The sequence below is a fragment of the Kogia breviceps genome, chromosome 13 (assembly GCF_026419965.1).
Source record: "Kogia breviceps isolate mKogBre1 chromosome 13, mKogBre1 haplotype 1, whole genome shotgun sequence".
Taxonomy (NCBI): Eukaryota; Metazoa; Chordata; class Mammalia; order Artiodactyla; family Physeteridae; genus Kogia; species Kogia breviceps.
The window spans coordinates 88,908,793-88,935,153 of NC_081322.1; the positions used below are offsets into that span (position 1 = coordinate 88,908,793).

The window sequence follows — 26,361 nt, forward strand, 5'->3', positions numbered from 1 at the left end:
GCTCCCCCCTTATCCAAGCAGGACTTGGAGGACGAGGTCTGTGCGTGCACTGGGTGTAACCCGAGAGCTGGCTCCACGTCTGTGGGTTTCGGTCTCCGCTTTGGCGGAAGGTGGGAGGGGGCGGGGGCGGGCCCGGCGGGTCCGGCGAGCCGGGTTCCAGGTGCGTCTCCCCACCCGGCCGGCCGCAGCGCCCAGCCGTGCGGGGCCCGAGTGGTTTATTACCTTTCGGGGAGAACCTCCGCGAGGAGAGCGAAGGAAAGGTGACAATGAGCAGGAAATCGTTCAGTAGGGTCTCTTCAGACGGCAACATTCCTCCTGAGACGGGAGCCCAGGAAAAGGGGGACGGCGGCGATGCTCGGCGCCGGGACGCGGTCTGCGCGCCTCGGAAAGGAGGGCGCGGGGTCCGCAGCCTCGGTCCCCCGCGTCTGCTCGGCGCGCACCCCACCCCACGCCCTCCGGGGAAAGCCGCGCATTGGCGGGGCACCCCTTCCGAACAACCCCGCGCCGTAGCAGGGGGGCCGGCTCTGCGCGGCGGTCGTGGAATCTGCGCCCCGCGCGGCCCGGGCCCGCTCCGGGGTCGAGATGCCGGGGACGGCGGGAGGGACCGCGAGCCCGCAGCCCCTGGGGAGGGGAGAGCGCGCTCCCCCGGCCCCCTTTCCGCCCGCCCCTCTCCGGACGGGGCCTGCGGAGTCGCGAGGCCCGGCGCCCCCCGCCACTGTCGCATCCCTCGGTTTCTTTTGTTGTCTAGGATGCAAGGAGACGCCCGGGGAGCTGAGCCGAGGGGGAAAGTTTCCTCCTGGAAAGAGGCACCGAAAGGACCTCACTTGCTCCCGGCACCCGGACCCTGCTGAGTCGCCTTCCACCCGGCTCTTCGGGCCATAGGCTTTGGGGGGCTTTCCGGAGAAACTGAAGGTGTCTACGGGTCATCTGCGCGGTGGAGACCTCCCGAGCCTGCGCGCTTAGAATAAAGGGGGGTGGGTGTGAGGTGGAGGGGGAAGAAGCGTGGGTACCAGGCAGTTGGGGGTCCCTAAAACCCCCGGCCGGGAGCGAAGCTTAGGACGCCCCTTGACCCCTGAGGCGGGAGCTCTCTTGGCGCTGATGCTTCGGGGTCGATTTTCCCAAAGTCTGGAAGCGCGGGTGAGGACCCGCGGGTTTACCAGGTCGCTCCAGTAACTGTGGTTCCGACTTCAATTCGGCTCCACAGACGGGAGGGGGCGCGGACAAGTAAGAATGAAACCCCGGCAGAAAAGAATGTTAGCTCTCAAACATGAGCAGCGACATTTCTTCCCTCCAGAAGGAAGGTCCAGGGTTCCAGAGCGGCGCGCGGAGAGCTCAGCGCGCAGCTGGGCGAGACGCCGGGGCTTAGGGGCTGCGCGTAGCTGCGGAGGTCTCCCGACCATCACCGCCTAGTATTTTTCCTTTCTTCTCTGTGCCTGATTTTCTGGATCTTTGTTCCTTGGTTCTCAGGATAAGCGTCTCCAGTCTCCGGGTCCTTTCAATGAAGGCTGCCGTGCATGACAGTTTACAGCCAAAAACTTCCTCCCGCCCAGCTATAAAGAATTCCCAGTTAATAACAAGGTGCTTCCTTGGGGGGAGGAGGGGCCAGGGCTCCCCAGATGTTTCTTTCCCAAGGTCTTTCTCCCGTTGGGAAGTCTAGCCAGCCGGTCCAGAAAAATAAGTGAAGGCCTTACGGCTGAGCCTTAGGCTCCACCGATAACTTAGGAAACATTTTACAAAAAAGCACACACACACCCCTCGTTTCCCAGAGAGGAGGTTTTCCCCAGACCCACCCTCCTCTCAAGCAACAAACCCATTTGTCTTGTGGAAGCAGCTATCGATGGTACCATAACAGGTTCAAGGGCAGTCAGGGCAGTGACAGCACCGTGGGACACCACCCCCCAGCCCTCCAGTTTTTCTTCTTTTATTTTTTCTGCTTCCTTAAAAAATAAATTGACTTTTGATTATATAATTTGTGCTCACTGTAGAATATACTGTTCACATGATGGATGTACATATCTGTATATACATGACGTGTGTGTACCCGTGTGTGTGTGTGCATGCGCGCGTATGAAAATGCAAACCTCAAGCGCTATCACTGCATGTGTGGGTGTGTTTCCCTCCACTTTTTTTTTTTTTCATTCTGTTCTTCTGCTGAGCCCTCCTTCCATACTGGTTAAGCAGACTTAACAAAAGCATTTGCGTCCTAAATTTAAGACAACATATAAAGGGCGCCTGATAGCAAATGTTTTCTGTCACTAGAGGTTTTTCTGTCTAGCCCACTGAAAGAAACCCGATGAATTTTGTTTTGGTTTTTAAAGTTGCACAATGTCAGTCTTCAGACTCCTTCGCATTGAAAGTTTTCAGAGGCCCTTGGGTTGTCTGGGGCATCTCTGGTTTGTGGAAGAGAGCAAAGACTTGTTTCTCAAAGTCTTTCTCAGCAGTGTCTCAGCCCTGGACCTGGCTGGCCCATCGCTGCAGCCCCAGGAAGAGGGCAGTGGGCCTATGATTTTGAGGGGAGGGTGTGGCCCTGGCAGGTGTGCAGTTGGATTATTAGCCCAAGGAAGTGCTTCAAGACCAAACCAGCCTGGTGAGGCTGAACGCCTGGGATTGTGACTTTTCTCCGTAAAACTCCAGCGCAGTTGCCTCCGTCCTGGAATCCCAGGCAGCAGAAGAGAAATCTGTAGGTGGCTGGACCGTGATCCCTTCTGTGGCATGTGTAGCTTGTTCTCCTGGGTTGTTGAGTCTCAGGCCTCGGAGTTCATAGTTTGTCTTCAGGATGGAATGAATATCTTTCTCCCGGTTTTTCCAGGAAGGCCGGGAAAGCCCTTTCAGCCATCTCTTCAGCTCTGGCCTGTGTTGTGGTAACAATTTCAGTCCTTCTTTTTCCACCTTATCTGTGCTTCCAAATCAGATTTCTCGCCTGCTCTCAGCTTCTCCAGTGTTTCATCCCTTAGCCTTTTCTGCGTGTATTAAGTGGCTTGTGAAATGTTTTTCCCACACCACTCTGTCAATTTGCTTTTCTCTGTCACTTTTGGTTTTTACTGCCTCCAGTGAAGAGTTTCTTTTTCTGCTGTCGCCTCGGTTTTCTGACAATCCTGACCCCCCCGAGTCCCCCCCGCCTCGGCCTTGCATCACAATCTCCTCTCTCCTTGAGGCTCTGTTTCTTAGAGGCCGTGGTTTTGTGTCTCACTGAAAAGGCCAAACAGTTTTCTGAATTCATCTTTTGGTTCCTGCCATTTATTATTTCCAGAGGCTGCTTGTCCTCTGAGTTTTAGGAATAACCCATTACCTCTCACCCATAACACTTGGCTCCCTGCCATTTTCTTTCCCCACCTCCTCCTCCTCCCTTGGGGCGGTGTCCCCAGCCTTCCGGCTGCTCCGAGGACCCCTCACCGCCACCCTGCAGGCGAGGTGCAGGGTCTGTCTTACTCACTCGAACCAGCACTTGACTCCTGCTGTTGAGTGCCTGGATTGGCAAAATCGGGGTGCTGCCAGCATGTGCATTTAAGGAGCAGGAGCCCAAACCCCCGGAGACCTGCGGGGAAGCATTGTAACCACGATGTGGGCGAAACGTTAACCCTTAACATTCACGAAAATGCAAGAGCCACAGAATCCAGAGCGGCCTCTCGAGTCCCTGCGCGTTGACCTGACTCGCCCATCGTCCTAAAGACAGTAAAGCAAGGGTCCCCTGTGGAGTTGTGTACAAAATGAGACCCAAGAACGAAAAGAAATGAGCTCTTCCCTGGGAAGCAATGAGGGTGAGCCAGCAGGACCATCATTTCGGGTATAAAGTTCCTCACGACATCATGCCCGGGAACTCTACCCAACCATGTAATCGGTGACCTCATGAAACGGCGTTTCTCCTTTTTCTCTATACGTGATTTTAGAAAATCCTCCTTTGGCACTGAATTAAATCTGAAGCCCCAGACCAATTCTCTTATAGGAAAGAATGCTGGAAACAAGCGGATTTGGGGGTGACTGGTACACACTACTTATGCTGGACCAGCTCTGAGGTCCCCAGTGTAACTGTTCAGCAGGAAGGGCCCACAGTATGTCCCAAGCGAGGCCAGCTTGTGCGGGTTGCTGTGAGAGGGGGAGGTACAGCAGGCTCTGAGCCCAGAGAGTCAGGAGCCTGACCCTTCCTAGAGGAAGCAGCAGGGAGAGGGCAGGGTTCCAGGCCCAGGAGTGGGAGGGCGACTGTTCTTTCTGGGGAAAAAACAGTATGCAGTGGGGCCAGGTGTTGAATTGGAGCACAGGCAGAGACCTGAGGGAGGCTGCAAGCAGTGGGGTTTGAGTGCCTTGATTCTGGAGCAAAGCTGGAGACAACTAAGAGAGAATGGACTTTTAATGACGGTGGAGACTCCAAAGTCCCAGTCACCTATTTGCTAAGAACAAAGGGGACCTTAAGACAGGAGGGCCAAGTCTGGCGGGAAAGCTTACGGTGAGGGGTGAGGCCGAGGCGTGTGGTTTGGGAAGAGGACGCCACCGGAGGGCAGAGGTCAGCAGGCAGGTGTGGGGGTGGGGCACTGGGCAGGCTTTTGCGACGGTGGGATTCTGGGATCTTCATGGACTAGATAGGAAGAGCTCTAGAAAGGTCTGCACCGTACCCTAGAAACTCTGGGGGCACTTTTAGAGACTTCTTGTAGAAATTCCCATAAATACCATAGACAAAGACGAAAACAAGGGAGAACGAGAGATATTGTAAGGATATTTGGGGAAGGCCTGTCTGGGAGAGGGGGAAAGAGAGGAAGACAGACGGGGAGCCCTGAGCAGAAATCTGCAGGAGCATTTGGAGGGCAGGCGGCTGCAGCTGGCGTGAGAACAGAGCGCTGGAGGGTGACCGTGCGGAGGGCCCCGAGGGAGAGCTGTGGGTAGGCGGGGCTAAGATGCATCCTCCCTCCATATGAAGTACCAGACTGATAGTAAAAAACGGGACAAAGGGGAGGGCTTGGCATGTCTGTGAGAAAAGGGCCCCAGTCAATGGTTCCCACCACGGGGACCTTGCCAGCTGAAAAGAAGCCGCTGAGGAGGAAAACCCATTTGGAAATTAGGATTAGCACGTTCTACAACCTCAGCTCACACAGCTTCCAGGGTCCAAGGTGTCCCAGCCCGAGGACACAGGCAGGAGGAAGTAACATTCACCGCGGTCTATTACATGCGAGGTCCTGCATATGCTATCAGCCAGACATCAGCTTTACAAGGTGGTGAGAGCTCCTCTTTTATATTCAGGAAACTAAGGCTCCAGAGAGAGGGAAAAATGGAAAGCAGCTGGATTTCTGATTTGTCTTAATTTAAACTCATCTTGTTTCCACCAAACTAGGCTAAATATATGGCGAGTGGAAACAAATGTGTTTATCTCTCTGCTACCCACCACATTCAAAAAACTGTTTATAAATGGAATGTGGCGTGTATGTGTGCGTGTGCGTGTGTGCGTGTGTGCGTGTGCGTGTGTGTGTGTTGTTCGGGGAGGGGAACTGGTTGGCTTAAATACTTTGAAAAATCTGGAAAAAAGTTTCATAATACCAAGGATGACAATATAATAGGAACTGGAGGAGGAAAACAATCTCATCCTTAAACAACTCACAATCCAGTCAGAGATGCTGGTGATGAGAGAGAAAAGCAAAGGCCAAATAGTGCTTAAGCCTGAATGCGTCATCCTGACTGTGCTTCCAAAGCACCCTATACAAGTCAGGATTATTAGCCTCCTTCTTTTGAAACTTTTCATAATAAAATAAAATGCAGATCAGAGAGGTAAAGACGTCTCCTCGGGGTCCCAGAGTTCATGTGGAACTGTAACACCAAGTTATACTGGTGGACTACAGTAGTTCCAGAACAGAAGTAAGTAGGAACACTCAAATTGCGTTCTTGGTCTTGGCCTGATTCATTTTTTTGTCAACTTGTATAACTTTCAATGATCAGCATTAAACTCAGAGGCTGGCTTTTTAAAAAAGACCATTCTACTATTGTAGCTACTTCCTTTGGGTGCTAGAGGAAGTGATGAGGTTAAAGGCACGGAGAGAGGGACTTTCCCGGCGGTCCAGTGGTTAAGACTTCATGTCTCGAATGCAGGGGGCCGGGGTTCGATCCCTGGTCAGGGACCTAATATCCCACATGCTGCACAGCCAAATAAATAAATAAATAAAGGCACTGAAAGAAAAACCTGGAACGTTGTGGGAACTTGTACAGTGTTATCTGCTGAGGTTTGAATACAGGCTATACATGATGGCCGTGGGGGCCGTAAGAGTTCCCATAGATTAGCTGTAAGCCTAGAAAGGGAATTTCCGGGTTAAGGTCCACCTTCGATATTTATAGAATGCTGAATTGTTTTCCAGAAGATGTTGCACCAGTTTCACGTGCCACCTGCAGTGAGTAAGGTTCCTCTTTCTTTGCATCCTGGACAACACTTGATATTGTCAAAGTTTACAATTTTTCCAATCTGAAGGGCATAAAAAAGAATGTCATGGTTTCAAATGGCATTTCCCAGATTACTAAGGACTTTTGAGCATCCTATTGGATCTTCTTCTTTTCTTTGAATTGAACTATAGGTGATTTACAATGTTGAGTTAGTTTCTGGTATACAGCAAAGTGATTCAGTTATACACATATATAACTTTTTCATATTCTTTTCCATTATGGTTTATTATAGGATATTGAACATAGTTCCCTGTGCTATAGAATAAGTCCTTGTTGTTTGTCTATTTTATAGATAGTAGTTTGTAGTTGTTAATCCCAAACCCCTAATTTATCCCTCCCCCACCCCTTTCCCCTTTGGTAACCATACGTTTCTTTTCTTTGTCTGTCAGTCTGTTTCCGTTTTGTAAATAAGTTCATTTGTGTCATATTTTAGACAGCAAGCATATAAGTGATATCATACGGAATTTGTCCATTGAATCTTTTTTAAAAATTCAATTATAGGAGGTTTTTTTTGTAATGCTAATACTAATCATTTGGCTATTTTAAAAATAGTAAAACATTCTCTCCCTTAATGACTAGTCTTTCATGTCCTTGATGATATCCTTTTGCCAACAGGAATTCTCAATTTTAATATGGTAAAAGGTACCACGCTTTTCCTTTCCACTTTATGGTTTTTGTGCCTTTGTTTAAGAGACCCATTCCAACTCCCAAGATAGTCTCTCATATTTGCAAAGCTGTATAGCTCTGCCTTTTTACCTTGAGGACCTTAAACCATTCAGAACTGACTTCTGTGCCTAAGCTGAGATAGAGATCCCCTTTCAATGTGGAAAATCAATTGTCTACGCACCGCTTATTAAATCATCCATTGTTTCACTAAAGCTCAGCGATAAGTCTGCCATAAATAGTTTCTGTTCTGCATCTGATTCTGGGCCCTCGATTCTGGGCTCCCTATTCGAATTCATTGATGGATGGTTTTATCTATGCTAGTGCCAATGAAGCACTATTTTAATTGTTCTATGGCTTTAAGTTAGGGCCTGACATGTAGGACAAGCCCCAGCCCTTACTATTTTCTGTTTCCAGTGTGTCTTGTCTGTTACAACTGGCTGCTCTTCTACATAAACGTAAGAATTAGCTTGTCAAATTCCATGAAAAATTATTGAAATTGCATTAAGTCTAAAGATCAGATTGGGGAGAACTGACATCTTTGAAATATATAGTATTTCTCTCCATGAGCATGACACTGCTTTTATTTAGGTCTTTTTTTTTTTTTTTTTTTTTTTTTTTTTCCTGTATGCGGGCCTCTCACTGCTGTGGCCCCTCCCGTCGCGGAGCACAGGCTCCGGACGCGCAGGCTCGGCGGCCACGGCCCACGGGCCCAGCCGCTCCGCGGCACGCGGGATCCCCCCGGACCCGGGCACGAACCCGTGTCCCCTGCATGGCAGGCGGACCCTCAACCACTGCGCCACCAGGGAAGCCCTTATTTAGGTCTTTTTAAACGTCTCTCAGTAATGTTTTATAACTTTTTTCATAAAGCGTTTACACATTTTTTTCCCAAATTTAATCTTAGATAATTAATTTTTACTGCTATTGTAAATGGAATATTTTACAAATTATTTTATAAAATCACACATTTTAAATAATATTTATGTAAACACTTTTATCTTATTACAAAATCTCATATAACACCTCATTATAATACAAACACTTAGTAATCCCCACCCAGATCAAGAAAGAGCCCATTCCCAGCACCCCAGAGGGTTCGCTTCCCAATCACAAGCCCTAACCTCCCCTTTAAAGTTAAACATTTTCCGGAAAATTATAATAATTACTTTCTTGCTTTTCTCCGTTGGTGTTTTTCTATTAAAAAATACAGTTTTATATCTTTTATGAACTTTGTGGCTTTTTTTTCTTTCTTTCTTATTATACTGGTCAAACTTCCAGTCCAAGCTTGAAGAGAAATAGGAATAAATATCGTTCCCAAATTCAAAAGGAACAGTTTCAACGTTTCACCATTAAGTACATTATTTATTTATAATTTTTTTAAAAATATACTAACAGATTATGGAATTTCCCTCTTATTTATAATTTGCTATCATTTTCATTATGAGCAGAAATTACTGAAATAAACAATATATTACTGGGCTCAATTTGTTGATATTTTGTTTAAAATTTTTGCAACTACATTCTTGAGTGAGATTAGCCTGTTTTTTTCCTTCTAGGTTATGCAGGTATCGCAAAAAGAAATGGAGGATGCGCCCTCTTTTTCCATTTTCTGGGGAGTTTACTTATAAAAGATGACATTATTTGTCCCCTAAATATTTGGATGAAATTCACTAGTGAAACCATATGGGCCTAGAATTTTCTTATTTTCTTTGTGGGAGGGTTTTCAAATTATGGATTCAATTTATTTAATAATTGTAGGACTTTTTGGATTTTTCTATTTCTTCTTACTAAAATAATTTGTCCACTGTTGCTATTGAGAAGTCATCTGTATTTCTAATTGTTATTTCTTTGTGAGTGATCTGTCCTTTCCCTCTGGCTTCTTTAAAGAACTTCTCTTTACATTTGGTGTTTTTTGTTGTTGTTTTTTTTAATCTATTGCTCTTGTGGTCCTTTGGAATCCTTAAATCTGAGGATTGGTGTCTTTCATCAATTCTGGAATTTTAGAAGTTTTTTCTTCAGCTATTGCTTCTTCCCCATCCTCTTGATTACTTCCACCGGAACTGTGATGAAATGTATGTTGGACTTTCTTACTCTGGCCTGTATGTCTCTTAACCCTCTGTTTTATGTTCTACCGCCATTTTGTTTCTCTGTGCTGTATTTTGGATAATTTCTGTTGATCTACATAATTCACTAATTCTATCTTCATATATATGTCTAATCTACTCTTTAACCCACTTGTTAAATATTTTTATTTAGTATTTTTTCCACTCGAAAAATTATATTTCTTCCTTTTTCAAACAAATTTGATTCATTTTCATAGTCTCTTACTCTTTACTCATAATTTAAAATTTGTTTGTAAAAGTTATTTAACCATATCAATCATACTTATTATACTTTCCACACCTGATAACTTCCATTATCTTGCTTTTTTTGTGAATCTAATTCTGCTGATTCTTATTTCTACTGGTTCTTATTCATGGTTCTGGGTTTCTCCATGAAAATGTCACATTTATAATAAATATATTATTATTTACTTGATGGTGCCATCATTGCTTTTCATAACTTTGAATTAAAGAAAAAGAAATCTGCCATTTGATTATTTCTTTGGGAGTTTCAACATTTCTTCATCCTTTTCATCTAGGTCCAATACTACAGTCTTATTCTCAATCTGCATACTTAGTCCAATATTGACTTGATGTCTTAGCCTCCTAGAATCAAAAAAGCGAGAAAAAACTACATGTATAAATTCTGAAAGTAAAGTGCCTTGGAGATGTGCCCCCCACACACACACTGTAATTCTTGGCTATTTGCTCTTATTCACCAAGGAATTGGGAAATAATTCATGCCCCTTCACTTTCCCCCCTGCCATTATCTTGGGTTTTCCATCTCTTCAGGCTGCTGACGCATCTAATTCAGCATCCCTGAAATCTCAGTGACCTTCACCCCCACTCCGCCAAGGGCAGGAGCTCACACTCTTGTCCTTAGGCATTGTCCAGACTCAAATCTTAAGCTCAGTGTCCTGCTCCAACCACAGTCTCTCATCCTCTGGCATCTCCTGCTTTTAATCCCTCTCTAACTTGTTCTTTGATCGCTTGGGGAACTACATCCTCTAAGTCTCTGGGCAGAGAAAAGACAGGAGCCAGCCACAACATGGTGTATCTAAATTGCTTGTTCCAGGGTCAAGGGTACAGTGGTCTTGGGTACTGTGATCATCCCCAGAGAAGCAAGCTCACCCCTCATGTGTTCTGGGAGGTTAATCCTAAAGGAAAGAGACAGAGCCTTCTCTTAAAGATTGTGTTTACTAACAATGAATCTTCTGAAAAAGAAATCAACCCCATTTACAATAACATCAAAAACAGTTAGGGCTTCCCTGGTGGCGCAGTGCTTGAGAGTCCGCCTGCTGATGCAGGGGACATGGGTTCATGCCCTGGTCTGGGCAGATCCCACATGCCGCAAAGTGGCTGGGCCTGTGAGCCATGGCCGCTGAGCCTGTGCATCCAGATCCTGTGCTCCACAACGGGAGAGGCCACAACAGTGGGAGGCCCGCGTACGACAAAACAAACAAACAAACAAACAAACAATTAAGTACTTAGGAATAAATTTAACCAAGAAGATGAAAGATATCTACTCTGAAAACGATAAGACGTTAATGAAAGAAAACTTAGAAGACACAAATAAATGCAAAGGTATCCCATGTTCATGGACTGAAAGAATTAATATTGTTAAAATGTTAATATTACCAAAGGTCATCTATAGATTCAACACAATCCCTATCAAGATTCCAATGGCATTTTTTTGCAGAAGTAGAAAAAAAACTCATAAAATTTATACGGAAACACAAAAGACCCAAAATAGCCAAAGAAATTCTGAGAAAGAAGAACAAAGAAGGAGGCATAAAACTTGCTGGTTTCAAGCTATACTGTAAAGCTATAGTGATGAAAACAGTATGGTACTGACATTAAAAACAGATAAATAGACCAATGGAACAGAACCAAGAATCCAGAAATAAACCCAAGTATATATGGACAGCTAATATTTGACAACGAAGCCAAGAATACTCAATGGAAAAACAGTCTCTTCGATAAATGGTGCTGGGAAAAATTGGATATTCACATTTAAAGAGTAAAACTTGCTATCTCTCTTACATCACTCACAGATACCAAATTGAAATGGATTAAAGACTTACATGTAAGATCTGAAACCATGAAACTCCTAGAAAAAAACGTAGAAAAAAATCTTAACATGGATGCACCTCGAAGGCATGATGCTAAGTGAAGTAAGTCTGACAGAGAGACAGATACTGTGTGATCTCACTTATATGTGGAACCAGAGGCAAGACTTCGGGAAAGGGAGAATTAGAAGAAATTGATCAAAAGTTACAAACTCCCAGTTATAAGATAAATAAGCACTAGGAATGTAATGTATAATATGATGACTATAGCTAACACTGCTGTGTGTGGTATATAGGAAAGTTGTAGTGATACTTAGGAAAATTGTTAAGAGAGTAGATCTTAAGAGTTCTTGTAACAAGAGAATTTTTTTCTTTTCTTTTTATTGTATTTATATCACATGATGAATGTTAACTAAACCTATTGTGGTAAACATTTCACGATACATGTAAATCAAACCATCATTCTGTACACCTTAAATCTATACAGTGATGCATGTCAATTATTTCTCAATAAAACTGGAAAAGAAATTGTATTTAAATCATTTTTTCTATACATAAACTCTTTAAATGGTGGCAGTACCAATATTAACAATGGTTACTATACCAATGTATAATTTTTTCTGCAAATAAAAGGTTTTATCCACTTCGTTGGATAAAACTTCATGACATTTAACTTTTTTTGGATCACAGACCTCCTTAAAAACTTAATTTAAAGCACACACACACACTATGAATCCTGTCTCCAAGAAAATCATATGTACATAATCATATACAACATATTTTAAGGGATTTACACCCCCAAAGTTTCTGAATTTTATGTTAAGCATCCTGGTCTACTCTAAGTTTGACAACAGATTCACCAGTTCAGTGGTTCTCTCAAGACTGTTTTACCTGTAAATTTTCTCATTGTGTATCTATCCACCCTTACCAATAGTTCTACTTCCTTTCCTGATCATGTAAATTCACAAGGCTCTTATATCTCAAATTGGAAATTTTGACCACTGGGGAAATTATGGAAACGTTCTCCAAAATTTTGGGGAAAAAGCATATAAAATTTGGATTAGCATTTCATACTCAACAATGCTGCTTGGGAAGATGATTTGAGAACCACAGGTACTGGCCAAATAAACAAAACAGCATCTGTTTCTAGCAAGACAAATTAATCAATCTTCACCAAAATCAATTATCAGAGAAATAAAAACAAACAGTTACTAATAAGGGTGTGTATGTGTACGTGAGTATGTGTGTCTGTGTGTGTAGGAATAAAAATCATCTCTACCACAACTTGCATGAAAATCCAAACAAACTCATGACTGATGAATCCAAATCTGCTGCTTATGTGTTGACTTGAAGTTAATATCTGTAAAACACCTATAAATGGATAGAATTTGAAGGCTTCCCCAGGAGACAGAGCCTAGAGGACATTTGGTATCAGATGACCCTGTCCTGTCTTCAGTGATGGGTCTGCACCTGCGTGCCCAGAAACAAGGCATCCGTGACATTTTCGGAGGGCAGAGGCAGCCTCGGCCTGGACTGGAGGGGAACTTCCGACACCTCACCAGCAGCGGGCCGGCTTTCTCAGGCGCCCCCAGAATCCTGGCTTTCCTGACCTCTCTGCAAGGCCTCGGCCTCTGACTGATGGGGGCTCTTTACAGTGCAAAGTCCCTTAATGAAAACATGAACTCTGTTCATTTCACTCCGTCTGATAAGGACCCCCGAAAGACAAGGGGAGTTGACCAGAGAGCAAAGTAGTAAGAGACTGAATCCCAGGGTCTTGTCTTGAAGGCTTTCCCGTACCTGCACGTCAAACGGGACTAACGTCGATCTGGACTCACAGATGCAATCGGCCACCATCAGCGACCAGGCTGCAATTGGGCTTCTTCTAGTCGGAGGCTGGCTCCCCCATGGGGCCCCAGCGGGCAGCCCAAGCCTCCCCTTCCGGTTATTTATGAGGTTGTTGGGAAAGGGTGTACCTGGCATGGAGGACGTGCTCCATCATACACTAGAAACATCTCCACCACCACCTGAATGGATGCAACCCATCTTGTATGACGTGCTGGACAGAGACTGTACCATGAGCCGGGCGTTATGTAAGCACCTTAACTAGCTTACTGAGCTCGCCATCACAGTGACCCCGGAGTAGGTACCCTTGGACCCACCGCACGAAACCAGGACACCAAGGCCGGGCCTCACTAAGGTCACATGGGTAGAGAGGGTCGGGCAGGAGCTGAACCAGGTGTGTCCTGCCGGCCTGCGGCACCATCCCGCCTCCGAGCGAGAAGGGGGGGTGTGGGCATGACACCGATTTTATAGATGGAAAATTGAGCCAGAAGGAGCTCATTTACTCACTCATTTAGGAAAAATTAATTGATTTCCTCTGTGGACCAGTTACTGTTCCAGAAGCAGGAGACCCTGAAGGGCCCAAGACAGCCCTTGCCGCCTCGCTGGGTTGCCAACACGGGGGGGGGGGGGGGGAGAAAGGAGGGGAACAGACAAACAAGCCAGCATCCGTCACTCCACGGTGACGAGAAGGGGAAAACACCAGAGGCGAAGGGTGGGGGCCGCGGCATCCCAGAGGGGCTTCCTGGAGGAAGTGGTACTCGGCTCGAGAGCCAAAGGGGAGCCACACAGGGACGTGCCTGGCAGTCCAGAGGTTAGGACTCCAGGCTTCCAGTGCTGCGGGCCCGGGCCTGGTCCCTGGTGGAGGAACTAAGATCCTGTGTGCCGTGTGGCACAGCCAAAATTAAAAATAAAAATAGCATAACATAAAGGAGGAGCCACATTAGACCAGAATCTCTCGGTTCCCTTCCCCTCTCTCTACCAAATTCTTCTCAAAAACAGCAGGGTGTTTTTGCTCTTTTGTTTGTTTGTTTTTTTCAAATGTTTCTCATTTCTGGTGTTTTCCTAGACTACACACATGCCACCCAGGGCCACTTGGTGTCTTCTTGTTTTCTGATTGGAACCTTTTTTCCCACTGGCTGGGCCGTGGGATGCCCAGGAAGCTGAGGGCAGGCCGTGCTCTGGGCTGGTGACCAGCCGGACGGGAGCCCTCCGGCCACCTCCCTGCGGACCACACCCCGCGCTGCCTGTGTGCCCTGGGGAACACGGGACCCAGCTTTCGGAAGCAAACGTGATTTCTGTGGTTACTGCTTTCATTACATTCAAAATGCGAGAAATCAATTTTAAAACAGAATTTGGTAAAGTTGGACCAACAACGATCACTAAAATATGTATTTATTTATTCATATTTCAAATTTTCATTATATACTATTTGATATTTTAGAAGATAGTACCTTATTGCTAAGAAATACCATTCAAGTCAGAGTTCATCTCGTCTGTGATCGCCTACCGAGGGGCACCTTTGCTGGGCCGTGCAAGTCCATGGAGAAAAGTGGTAGGAAAATCAGACCACAGAAAGGTGGGCACTGCTTTGGTTTCATTTTGTTTGTAAATTAGACTCAAGATTAGATTTTTATGTCTCTAAGACCAAAACTAATGTCTCTGTCCTCTGGTCACCACATCAAGACCCAGAATGAAAACACAGTTCAGTACACACGGATGTGCTTTCATCCTTAGTTATAAATGGCGGCCACTGCTTCCAGGCAGCCCTCCTGGATGTGTCAGGACTTTCACCGCACAGTCTGCTGACACGCAGCCAGGAGGGTACTGTGCAGTGGCCGCCCCTTCCCACGCCCCCCACCCCAGATCTAAGACAGAGCCTCACTGTGCAGCTTCCAGACCAAGGCAACACTGACCACACCGCCAGCTCTGCCCTCTGGGTCCACATCTGCAAACTGGCCGCTCCTCTCCAGCGGTCTGCTCAGGGTAGCACCAAACAGAGAAAAGCAAACACAGAAGCAAGCTGTCAGGCTCAGCACGCCTTGAACACACAGTGCTGTTATTAGGACGCCTCAATATTTTTCCTCGCGGGAAGCCACTGGCTCACCGTACTCATCCTGAAAGAAGCAACAGCAAACGACGGGGGGAGAAAGCATTTCCCGACCCCATGCCGTGTGCGTTCACGTGTGGACAGAGTTATATGGATTCTGTGTGAAGCATATTGAATCCACCCATCGTTAGAGCCCAAGAAACTGCGCTTTCCTTTTATTCCTCTAGAGCATCGGTCGTAACACCTGCCACAAACTGGGCCTAAACCCGGGAAGTCTGGGGCTGAAGGAGAGCGCACGGCTGGAGGGGGGCCTCCCGGAAGGGGGTGAGGGTTCAGTCCCCGTGCCTGTGCCCCCGCCTGGGCGGGCTGCTCACTGCTGTGCACGCGAGAGCGCTCGCGAGCCCCCGAGCCTGCTTTCTGGTCTGCAACTCCCGTGACTCAGAGAGGGACAAAGGGACACACGTGCAGGAGATGCTTGCCCGATGGTGCCTGTAGCACCATCGGCCTCACTAGCTGCCGCCTCCCTCTCGATGCTAATAACAGATGCAATACTTGTCACCAGGCTGTGCCTATCCCCCCCTTGCCTGCATCCTGGGCGGATTGGGAAGATGGGGACAGACGCCAGGAGGCCGCGGTCTCATGGGGAAGTCCCTTCAGGAGGCTGGGACCCAAGGGTTACCCTTGGGGCCACAGTTTCGGACCCCACGGGGACGGTGACAAGGACACGTCCCTCCGCAGTGGCAGCTGCAGGCCCCGTGCGCTCTCAGCTGGTGCCCACAGCGGCTCTGGAGAACACGGTGTAATGGTTGTTGCCACCGGTTGATTGGTGAGGACACAGACGACTCTAGAGCTGGTGAGAGAAGTGCCCGGTGTCACGGCTCCCAATGGCGTCCCAGGCCAGGCCCCGGGGCTGCACCCTCCCTTCTGCGTCGTCGCTTCTCCCGGTGAGGCCGGAACAGCTGAAGCAAAGTACAGGGCGACCGCCTGCCCCACGGGCGAGCTCTGGCGGGGTGGGCGCACAGCAAGGCTTGGGGCGCCAGCAGTGGGGGGCAAGTCAGGCTCCCTCAGCACGGGTGCCCCTCACACTGGGATGAGATAGAGGCCTGAGCGCCCTGCCTGCCGTCTGTCTCTGTACACACGATACAGCAAACACGGAGGCAGAAACAAACACAGCCTTTTATCCCTCCTGGGGAACAGCTGTTTGACAAATTGCTTTCCTTGGGAAAGCACTCAGGCTTATGGGAGGACACACAATAATTAGAAGACACGGTACCTGCCTTTGAGGCTCTTACAGAGCTCAAACAGCTAAAGAATGTAAGTGGAAGAGGGGCAATTTCAGGCCCAGCTTCGGAGGAGCTAATGAGTGAAGGGAATGCATCCTAGAAGGCTTCCTGGAGGGGGTGATGGATTTGTGGGCAAGAAGGGGAGGTAAAGGCAATGAGTCAACCCAGTCTCAGAGGGGGGACTTCTCCTGTCGTCCAAAGACAAGCGGAGCAGTAAAGGAAGCTAGCAAATGTTTTAGCTAGAAGAGTCGACAAAACGTGCTTTGCTTTGCACGGATGCCCTCTGAAGGCCCACTGTGATGCCGGGAGCCGTTTCTCCTAGTTGCTGAGCCAGGTCTTGGGTGGAGGAGGGGAGAAGCATCTTCCTGCGTCTCTGAACATGCAGAGCAGAGCCATGCAGCTTCGGAATCGCTGCCTGTGTTGGTTCCCCCCCGCCCCCCGCCAAGCTGGAGCCAAGGGCAGGGGTTCTGGGCCCCTCCCTTGGGCTGGGACCTCAGGCTCACACGACCTCTGCTGTTTCACAGGCACCTTTGCTGGAGGTTCAGTGGGGATACGGTCAAGCCTGTCATCCTTGCAGCCCAGGAGCTGCAGGCCCCGGAGTGCTGCCAGGCGCTTCCTACAAGGGTGGTGGCCTCTGCTGCAGTATCTGGGTGCCGAAGCAAGGATTCCTGCTAAGCTTGGCTCTGCGTTTGGCTGCAAACTCATCAACTCCGCAAAAAAGACCTTTTTATCCCCAGATGGGTCGTGCTTAGTCACCTGCGCTTCTGAGAATCTGAAATCTTCACATTTCCATGTACACAACATGGGAAAATGCGAGCAAAATAAAGGAACAATGAGGCGTATGAAGGTTTCTGAAAACCTGGTCTTGCATCTTTTTTTCTTTTTGCATCTTTTTAAATTTGAACTTTTGCAGTTTTTATTCTTTAGACAAGTGAACAGGGTGTCTCCTAAGTGCACAGATTAAATATTACAAAGTGCTCCCAGGAACTGGGGCCTTGGCTTCTAAGAGAGTGTTGGTGTCACCTTGGTGCCCGCCACGGAGCTCCCCGCTTCCCTCCTTGGGTGCAGGAAATGGATCAGCGGACTGAAGAGGAGACCTTGGCCATCCGTGGTTCAACCACGTCTTGCTGTGCTTCTGTAATTATTGGAGTTGGTTTCATCCAAACAAAGAGAATATTCTGAAGACACTCAGTCAAATTCTGACGGACAGGACAGCCGGCCAAGGGAGGCTCTGATCTCCCTGAGCTGAGCTGTCACTTGCGGGAGGGACAGGAGCTGCGTTTGCATTTCCGAGGCCAGACCACACTTTTCCCATAGATTTTGCCATTTCCCCAACTATTTGCCCTGATTAAAGGAGGGTAGAAAATTACTTACGCCCCTAAATTGCAACAACAAAGGCTGGGTTTCTCTTTGCAATCAAAACGGCTCGGCTGCCTGATTCAGATGCTAATAGCGGGGGCCTGAATTGGCCACTAAAAGAGGGAGACACTCTTCTCTGCAAATGACCAGAAAGTCACTCCATTGCCCCAGAAGCTGCAGGATCCTTCCAGCTGGACATCTGTGAAATTGCTTCATGGGAAACCTCCCGGAGGTGGTCTCGGGCTGCAGCCTGCTTAGGGTGCAGCTTCTGGGGAAGGGAAGAGGACCTTCAGTTTGAGCAAAGCTCTGACCCAAGGAACGGGGTCTGCGTGGAAACGCCCGTCCTCCCTGTTGCACACCCAGGAAGAGGTGAACACCTCTGGAGCAGCTTTGGACTACTTTGTTGGAAAAGGCCTCAGTTTGAGGGTGGCTGCCATCGCCCTGATTCATCCCGATTCCGAGGTGGCCTTGCTGCCATTGGCTTTCAGGGGAAAAGGAAGCATCTCCTCAGCCCCCTGCAGCCGCATCCCCCCAGGCCCTCCCCCCAGGCATCTCAGTGTTCTGCTTGCTTGCAGCGGGGACGGCCGGGCTTCTGCCGATGATCCAAGTGTCAGTGCTGCCGCTGGCTCGGGGCGTGACCAGGCTCTGCCCCGTGTGCCCCTTGCACGCTGCGTCCTCAGGAGTGCGGTCTTAGGGCAGAGGGGGACCAGCGCCCACCTCCCCACTCAGGTGAGGAGCTGCGCGCACACGCGCGTGGGGACCCGGGGCGGCTGACTGCAGCTCCGCGCTAGCCCGGCCCTGACCAGGTCCGCTAGCACTCCCGCCCGAGTGCCCTTCCACGTCACAGCCCCTCGTGCGACACCAGACGGCGCGCCACGTGCGGGCGCCTGCGCCGTGGGACTCGGGGCCCCGGCAGGCGAGGCATCGGGGGAGATGACACAGAGGTTTTGAAAACTTCTCAGTCTCTACGCCTCGCTGCCCTTATCACAGTGTCTTTTCAACGTTTGCTTTTGTGTTCACCTTACCCACCAAGCACGCAGTCGTGCACATGTAGACTTTGCTCCCACCCCGTGCCCGGCTGGGGCGCCTTGCTCGCCGAGGGCTACACCCTCGAGCCCCTGATGCATTGGCCGGACTCAGCTCTAGTCTGGAATCTTGCGTGTTTGGTGGGAGCAAAGCTGATTTTAGATCTGTATGAGTTAAGAGGCCTTTAACAATTTGCAGTCCCAAGGGAACTGTTACAGGCTCCTCCAAGATAGCCATCCCTTTCTCTCCTCTCTACCCTCCCCCGCTACAGCCCCGGCAACCTCAAAGGACAGGGGTTCCTTTTGTTTACTTTTCAGATTTACACTATGCTGGTTACTTTCTTATGGATTATTTATGACGCTTCTTTTACTGGGAAATAGTACCGAAACCATATTGTGGAGTGACAGTTCTTTCATATACCTGTGAAAACACCATGAATATGACTGTGCAAAAGGCATTCAGAATATAGGCATTCATGCATGTGTTAGAAAGGAACTTACCTCCTGCAGAACTCCACGTTAGCAAGGGAAGTAGAATACATCTGATGTAAGCCACCAAGATATCTTTCACTTCGAGAATCCTTCTCATCCGATTTACGGATAGTCTTGTTCTGAAAGAAATGTTTTATTTTTATTTTTTATGTTCATGTCTTACCTCCAAGGCTAGACTTTAAGACTGTGTAAATGGGCACTTACCCCTCTTTATATTTCTAATACACAGATTCATGTATTACACACAGTCAGCGTGCATTGCATTGTTGTGATAGGGAAGGACTTTTGTCTTCTATTACAAGTTACTCACTAAAGGGATGTTGCCAATAAGCTTAAATTATACATAATGGCCCATCTTTGGGAACCCTGCTTTGCAGGTCATGAGCATTCATCTAAAATACCTTGTTTAGCTCACAGGAAACATTACGACCAGGCCCATCTGTGAATGACTGCAGGAAGGAAGAAATGAACACACCCCCTCCTGAGGGGGACCAGAACCAGGGAATGTCTGACTTTACTCCGACCCCTTTTAGTATAAAAGAAGCCTGAATTCTAACTCAGGCAAGATGGTTCTTTGGGACACGAGTCCACCGCCTTCTCCGTCTGCTGGCTTCCTGAATAAAGTCGCTATTCCTTGTCCCAACAACTCGTCTCTCGATTTATTGGCCTGTCGTGCAGAGCAGGACAGCGTTGGCCTCGGTAACGTTGTTTCTTATGATGAGTAAACCCAGTAGTTATTCTCCATACTTTACATTTATAATGCTTTTGGATGCATGTCAAAATATTCTTGGTATGCCATGAATACTTAGACTTCTCTGCCTTGGCCTTCCGGTATAAGTTAGTTGACAAGATAACACTGATGCCACTGGACGGCAAAAACATCTGACAGACAGCTAGATCCCCAGGCTAAGATTGGTACAAACAAAAAGATATTATTTAGCATAGCGTAATTAAGGGTGGTATCAAGCGCAGTATTTGAGACGATATTTAAAAATCCAAAAATAGTGATGTAAATTACATCACTGTAAGTGTAGAAGATGAGGAGAAATTTAAAAAAAAACAAAAACAGAGAAATAGCTGGAAAGCTAAAGTAATCCCATGTGATAGAATTTCAGGTCAGAGAAAATTCCAAACAGATAAAAATAAACCAAGATACAAGTAGGACCAGGAAGGCAGAAGAATAGAAGGACTAAGAAATCAATGGCACAGTGTTGCATTTTCAAACCCTAAGACCTCGGTGAGGAAACTTTATGGATAACTCGGAACTCATTCTCATTCAGTGCTCCAAGGAAGGAGCTCTGTGATCATGCAACATCCTTTAATTTCATGTCTGCCGGATCGAATCAGCACCAGTGGTCACAGCCAGGTGCATTGATTCAGGATTTCTCAAGTGTGTCTAATCGTCACAGGAATTCACTGAGAAGCTTGATAACAATACAGATTCCTGGGTCCCAACACAGACCAACTAAATCAGAGTCTTCAGGCAAAGGCCTAGAACTGCACATTTTACCAGGGGCCCCCAGTGACCACTGTGACCCAGCACATTTGGGGAGCACTCGTTCAGCCGAGGATGACTCAGGAAGAGAAACCGGAAATAAGGAAAGAGACGGGTCCATCTTTCAGACAGCCCCAGAGCATGTGCATATGACCTACCGTTATAGTCTTTGTTTAAAGAATCAGATTTAAAGCTAGACTATACTAGCGATAGGACAAGATTTGTTTTACACATGAAAGGCATTAGTAAGTGTGTGTGTGTGTGTGTGTGTGTGTGTGTGTCCAGTTTACTTGTCCCTCTGGGATGGTGGTATCTGGTCCCTAGATTTCTAGACATGTATATTCATGGCATTTTACAGTCTGAATGAGTATCTAAGAAGATCATGTTCTCAAACTCCCTCATGTGACAGACAAGAGATGCACCTGTGTGCTTGTAAGTTTGCACATCTGTGCATATAAAAGTACGTATTATAGGTGTGGGTCTTTGACCCTTTTCTGAGTTTGGGGGAATTCTGGAGGCTACACCCTTAACCTATAGCCTGTAAGTGAATTAAACGGAGTCCAGTGCTAGCTTTCATAATCCATGACAGTAAGCCTTTGGAAGAAAGTTTGTTCATTAAAGTCCACAAGTGTCAAGAATTCACATGCACCCTAAGAAGCTCAAATATGGCTCAGGTTATCCTAACGTGACCTCGACATGCTTTTGGGAAACTGAGCCAATATATCTGGCTTTGAGGCTGAGGATCCGGATCAGTACCGATAGCCCCTGTGGGAACATCTATAGGACGAGACTTTGCTCAGCCCTCAGCCAGGCTTTGTGGGTATTCTCATGATAAAGAAAAGCGTTTGTCTGTGACCTTTCTTTTCTTCTTCTCCACGACTACCTCAGGCCTTCTCTCAGGCTGAACCAGTTGAATCCACACGGGGCCCAGCGTGGAAGGAGGCAGGGGGGGGGCGCGGAGGAAGTGTGGAGGGGTCCAGCAGAGAGTGAAGGACACACACGCACACAATTCACCTTCTCTGGGCCTCAGGGTCACTTGTCTGCAGTTTCTCGCTGTTCCCACCTTTCCCTCCACTCCGTAAGCCCGAGAAAGAAGGCCCTTAGAGGGAAATGTGAGATATCTTTTTACAAATATCCTTCAATGCCACAGTTTATTAACGCTGTCAGCCGAGCTGTGTCCCTCCAATTTCCACCACAATTTACAAAGTGGGAAACTTGCCTCGCCGTTTTGTACCAGGCCAAGGGACAAGGTCCCCTGTAATTTAAGGCTAAGATTCCAAATGCAGCCCAGTGTGGCCAAGACCCAAATTTTAGTAATAATTTCTCATCCCCAGTTTTGTTTTTTAAGAAGATGTTGGGGGTAGGAGTTTATTAATTTTATTTATTTATTTTTGCTGTGTTGGGTCTTCGTTTCTGTGCGAGGGCTTTCTCTAGCCGTGGCAAGCGGGGACCACTCTTCATCGCGGGGCGCGGGCCTCTCACTATCGCGGCCTCTCCCGTTGCGGAGCACAGGCTCCGGACGCTCAGGCTCAGCGGCCACGGCTCACGGGCCCAGCCGCTCCGCGGCACGTGGGATCCTCCCGGACCGGGGCTCGAACCCGCGTCCCCTGCATCGGCAGGCGGACTCCCAACCACTGCGCCACCAGGGAAGCCGCTCATGCCCAGTTTTAAGATGTGTGCATCTTCTCTCTGGCTTGATGGTGCCAGAGCCTATCTTTCTGAATTATGATGGCACCGCGTCTTATGCAGAATGACAGCGGCTGTGTTTGGTCTCTTGTTCTCTGGTTAAGTGTGAACGCAAATGTATCAGATCTATAACAGTATTGACGATTTCCTGCTTGTTTATTTGTTCTGGTTCCTCTAATTGCTGGTTCTACAAGCGTTCTGAGCACCAGGTACAGGCGCTTCACGGCCACTTGCCTGGTGTCGGTGTGGTGTCACTGCCAGGCCCAGCGGGTGGCCGGGACTCCCGCTTGGTGGCCTCACTGCTGGCTGCCCACCCAACCCCTGTCACCCATTTTCTTCCTTACTGAGAGTACCCTGGAATTGCTCTGGGGTACAAAGTACCCCGATGAAGAAAACTTCATAGTACACGAGATGCTCACTGAAAGTCCGGTTAGTTTGATCCTCTCGTTCTAACCCACTGTGCCTGGGGCTCAGGACCAGGTCAGCCTGGTCTTGCTCAGTCCCTTCCCTCTCAAACGGGCCCAAAGTCCCGGAGCCAAACACATATGCTCTGTCTAACCTTGGGATCAGTGTATTTGCCAGAAAGCATCTAGTCTGTCCCACGCCGGCAGGCCTATCCTTCCAGTCCTCCAGGCAAAACACGTGTAAAGGTTTTCAAATATTTTATTTCCTTGTTTTAGTCTAGAATTCTTTGTATCTCAGCGTTTGTAAACATTCTCAAATATGTCTAGATATTGCAATCTAGATCTTAGGTCACTTAACGTGCTTTCCCTTTGTGACCTGTATTCATTTTCCCCACCCATTTTGAAATTTTGCCTGCACCGAAGGCGTCAAATAAGTCACCTCCATTTCCAGAAACTTGCTCTTGTTTACAAGTGTTTCACGGGCTTACCCACTTTACTCAGAGTACCATCCAATCTGCTGCTGTATCTGTATAAGAGCTTAGTTGGATTTCCTCCAATCTTCAGCCACAGAGAACTTATGTGCCTACAGTTTCAGTCTCAAATGATTTCTAATTCATAACAAGCTTGTCAACTGGCTTATGAAGAAGATGCTTTCCCACAGGTTCTGCACGTCTTAAACAATATTACTGGACCGTTCAAGGGAATCAAAAATGCCAAATTCTGTTGAACTGTTTTCTGTACTTGGAAACACATACTGACTATTGATTATACTTGCAGTTAGCACTGTAGTTTTGTTTTCATTCTATCTTTACTAGTAATGCTAATATACTGAAGAAAAATAGAACTAAGGCTCTTTTCATCTTGGAATCTATGATATCCCCAGGTAAAGTTGAGAGGGAATTATCTTTTTAACTCTAAGGTTTTTCTGTTTATTTTGAAAAAATTTCAAACTTATACAAGGGTACAAGAATCGTACAATGAACTTCCATAAGTTCTTCAGCTAGATGTATCAATTGTAAACATACTTCATTTTGTGTCACATAAAATGCATGTTTTATGTCTCCCTTTCTCTCTCTTTACATATGTTTTATATGTATATATGTATGTACATATACATATAATTATACTATTATTATTATTAGTTCACCATTTAAGAGAAAGTTACAGACATAATGACCATTTACTCCTAAGTATTTCATCATATATTTCTCAATACAAATGTCATTCTCTTATATAACCTCAGTAGAATGACCAAATTTAAGAACTGAATATTGCTATAATGCTATTATCTAATTTACATCCTAAATTTCACCAATTGCTCCAATACACTGGTAAAGTTATAATGTTTTAAGGACATGTCAAAATTTAGTCAACATAGACAAGCGGATGTTAACTTGCTTTTGAAAATGAATCTATTCAATATATTATAAAGATAAAAAAATCTACGTGAGAAACAGATTCTATGGTGAGAAACAGACTCAATCAACAAGAATTATTTAAGTATTCAAAAACTATCGGAAGGATCACTTGGGCAATACATATACTAAAGCTGAAGCAATGCAGAGAAGATTAGCATGGCCCCTGCACAAGATGATACACAAATTCTTGAGATGTTCAATATTTTTTTTTCAGAAAGGAAAAGAAATGGTTGAGCGTTATGGACTGAATCATGTTCCCCCCAAGTTCTTATGTTGAAACCTTAAGCCTCAATGTAATATATTTGGAGATAGAGCCTTTAAAATAGTAAGGTTACATAAGGGTGGGGCCCTAACCCAATAGGACCAGTGCTCTTTGGGGAGGAGGAAGAGACACCAGGGGTGTTCTCACACAAAGGAAGGACCATGTGAGGACCCAGGGAGAGGGAAGCCCTTTGTAAGCCAGGAAGAGATCTCTCACCAGGAACCCAACCATGCTGGCACTTTGATCTTGGATTTCCAGACTCCAGAACTGTGAGAGATAAACTTCTGGGGTTTAAGCCACCCCATCTGTGGAATTTTGCTATGGTAACTCTAGCAGTTTAATTCACTGGGTAAAAATAGAGGTAAAAATCATAGACTATCCTTCTCATGAGATTATTAAATTAGATTTGATGGTGGAAAGCAAACATTATAACACTTAACACTATCTGATGTAGTGCTCCATGTGTATAGAGGAAACACTTAAGACAATTTTATTTTAAAAGTAGAAAAGGGTTAAAGGTACCCAAATGGGAGTAAACATTCAATACTTCACTCAAAGTGGTAAGATGTTGATATAAGGAGGCTATGATGAGTTACTTATATATGTTGTAATATCTAGAACAACCACTAAGGAAACTATATAGAATGATATGATCAAAAACATTATAAATAAATTAAAATGCTATTCTAAAATAGGCTGAGGTAATCCACAAGAAAGCAAGAAAAGAGAAACAGAGGAATGAGCAACAGAAGAAACAAAACAAAAATTGAAATGCCAGACATAAGCCCTAGGTTTCAATAACTGCTCTAAATGTAAAGGGTCTAAATACACCAATTAGACAACAGAGGGTGGCAGAATGGATAGAAACACACAACCCAAGGATACACTGTCTTCGCAAAACTCACTTCAAATTTAAGTACAAAAGTAGTTTGAAAGTAAAAGGATGAAAAAAGATATATAACGCAAAAGCAAAAAAGGAATGGCTATATTGTATCAGATTAAGTAGACTTCAGAGCAAAGGAAATCACTAGGGACAAAGAGAGACATTGCACAATGAGTGAAGAATCAATTCACCAAAAAGATTATAGCAATCCTAAATATGTATGCACCAAACAACAGAACTTCAAAAACATGAAGAAAACACTGAAAGAACTTAAAGAAGAAAAAGAGAGATCCACATTTACAGTTAGGGACTTCGTGACCCCTCTGTTAGCAATTGACAGAACCTTTAAACAGAAAACCAGCAAGAATACAGAAGAACTGAGCAACGTCATTAAACAACATCACCCAAGAACAGCAGAATCCACGTTCCTTTTAAGCACCCATGGAACATTCACCAAGACCGACCATATCCTGGATAACTTTTTTTTAATTTAGCAAATTTAAAAAAAAACTGAAATCATACAGAGTTTGTTCTCTGATCATAATGGAGTCATAGCAGAAATCAATGACGGAGGGAGTCATGCTAGAAATTGATGACAGAAAGACAAAAGGAAAATCTTCAAACATGGAGAGTAGCCAACACTCCTAAATAATCCACGGGTCCAAGAGGAAGTCTAAAAGGAAATTTTAAAATAAATTGGACTGAATGAAAATGAAAGCACAACATATCCAAATTTGTGAGATGCAGCTAAGAGGGAAATTTACAGCACTAAATGCATACATAGAAAGGAAAAATCTCAAAGTGATTTTCTACGTTCTTACCTCAGAAAACTAGAAAAAGAAAAGCAAAAGAAACCCAAAGCAAGCAGAAGGAAGGCAATAATAAAGATAATAGTGTTACTTAGTAAAATTGAAAAT

General features: G+C 46.2%; 1 non-coding gene across 1 annotated transcript; it reads left to right on the plus strand.

Annotated features, from left to right (window-relative positions):
* The first annotated feature begins 24,401 nt into the window (after window positions 1-24,401).
* On the plus strand, window positions 24,402-24,506 carry LOC131740287 (U6 spliceosomal RNA). Its single transcript, XR_009330883.1, has one exon. It is a non-coding gene; the product is annotated as a U6 spliceosomal RNA (small nuclear RNA).
* The last annotated feature ends 1,855 nt before the right edge of the window (window positions 24,507-26,361 follow it).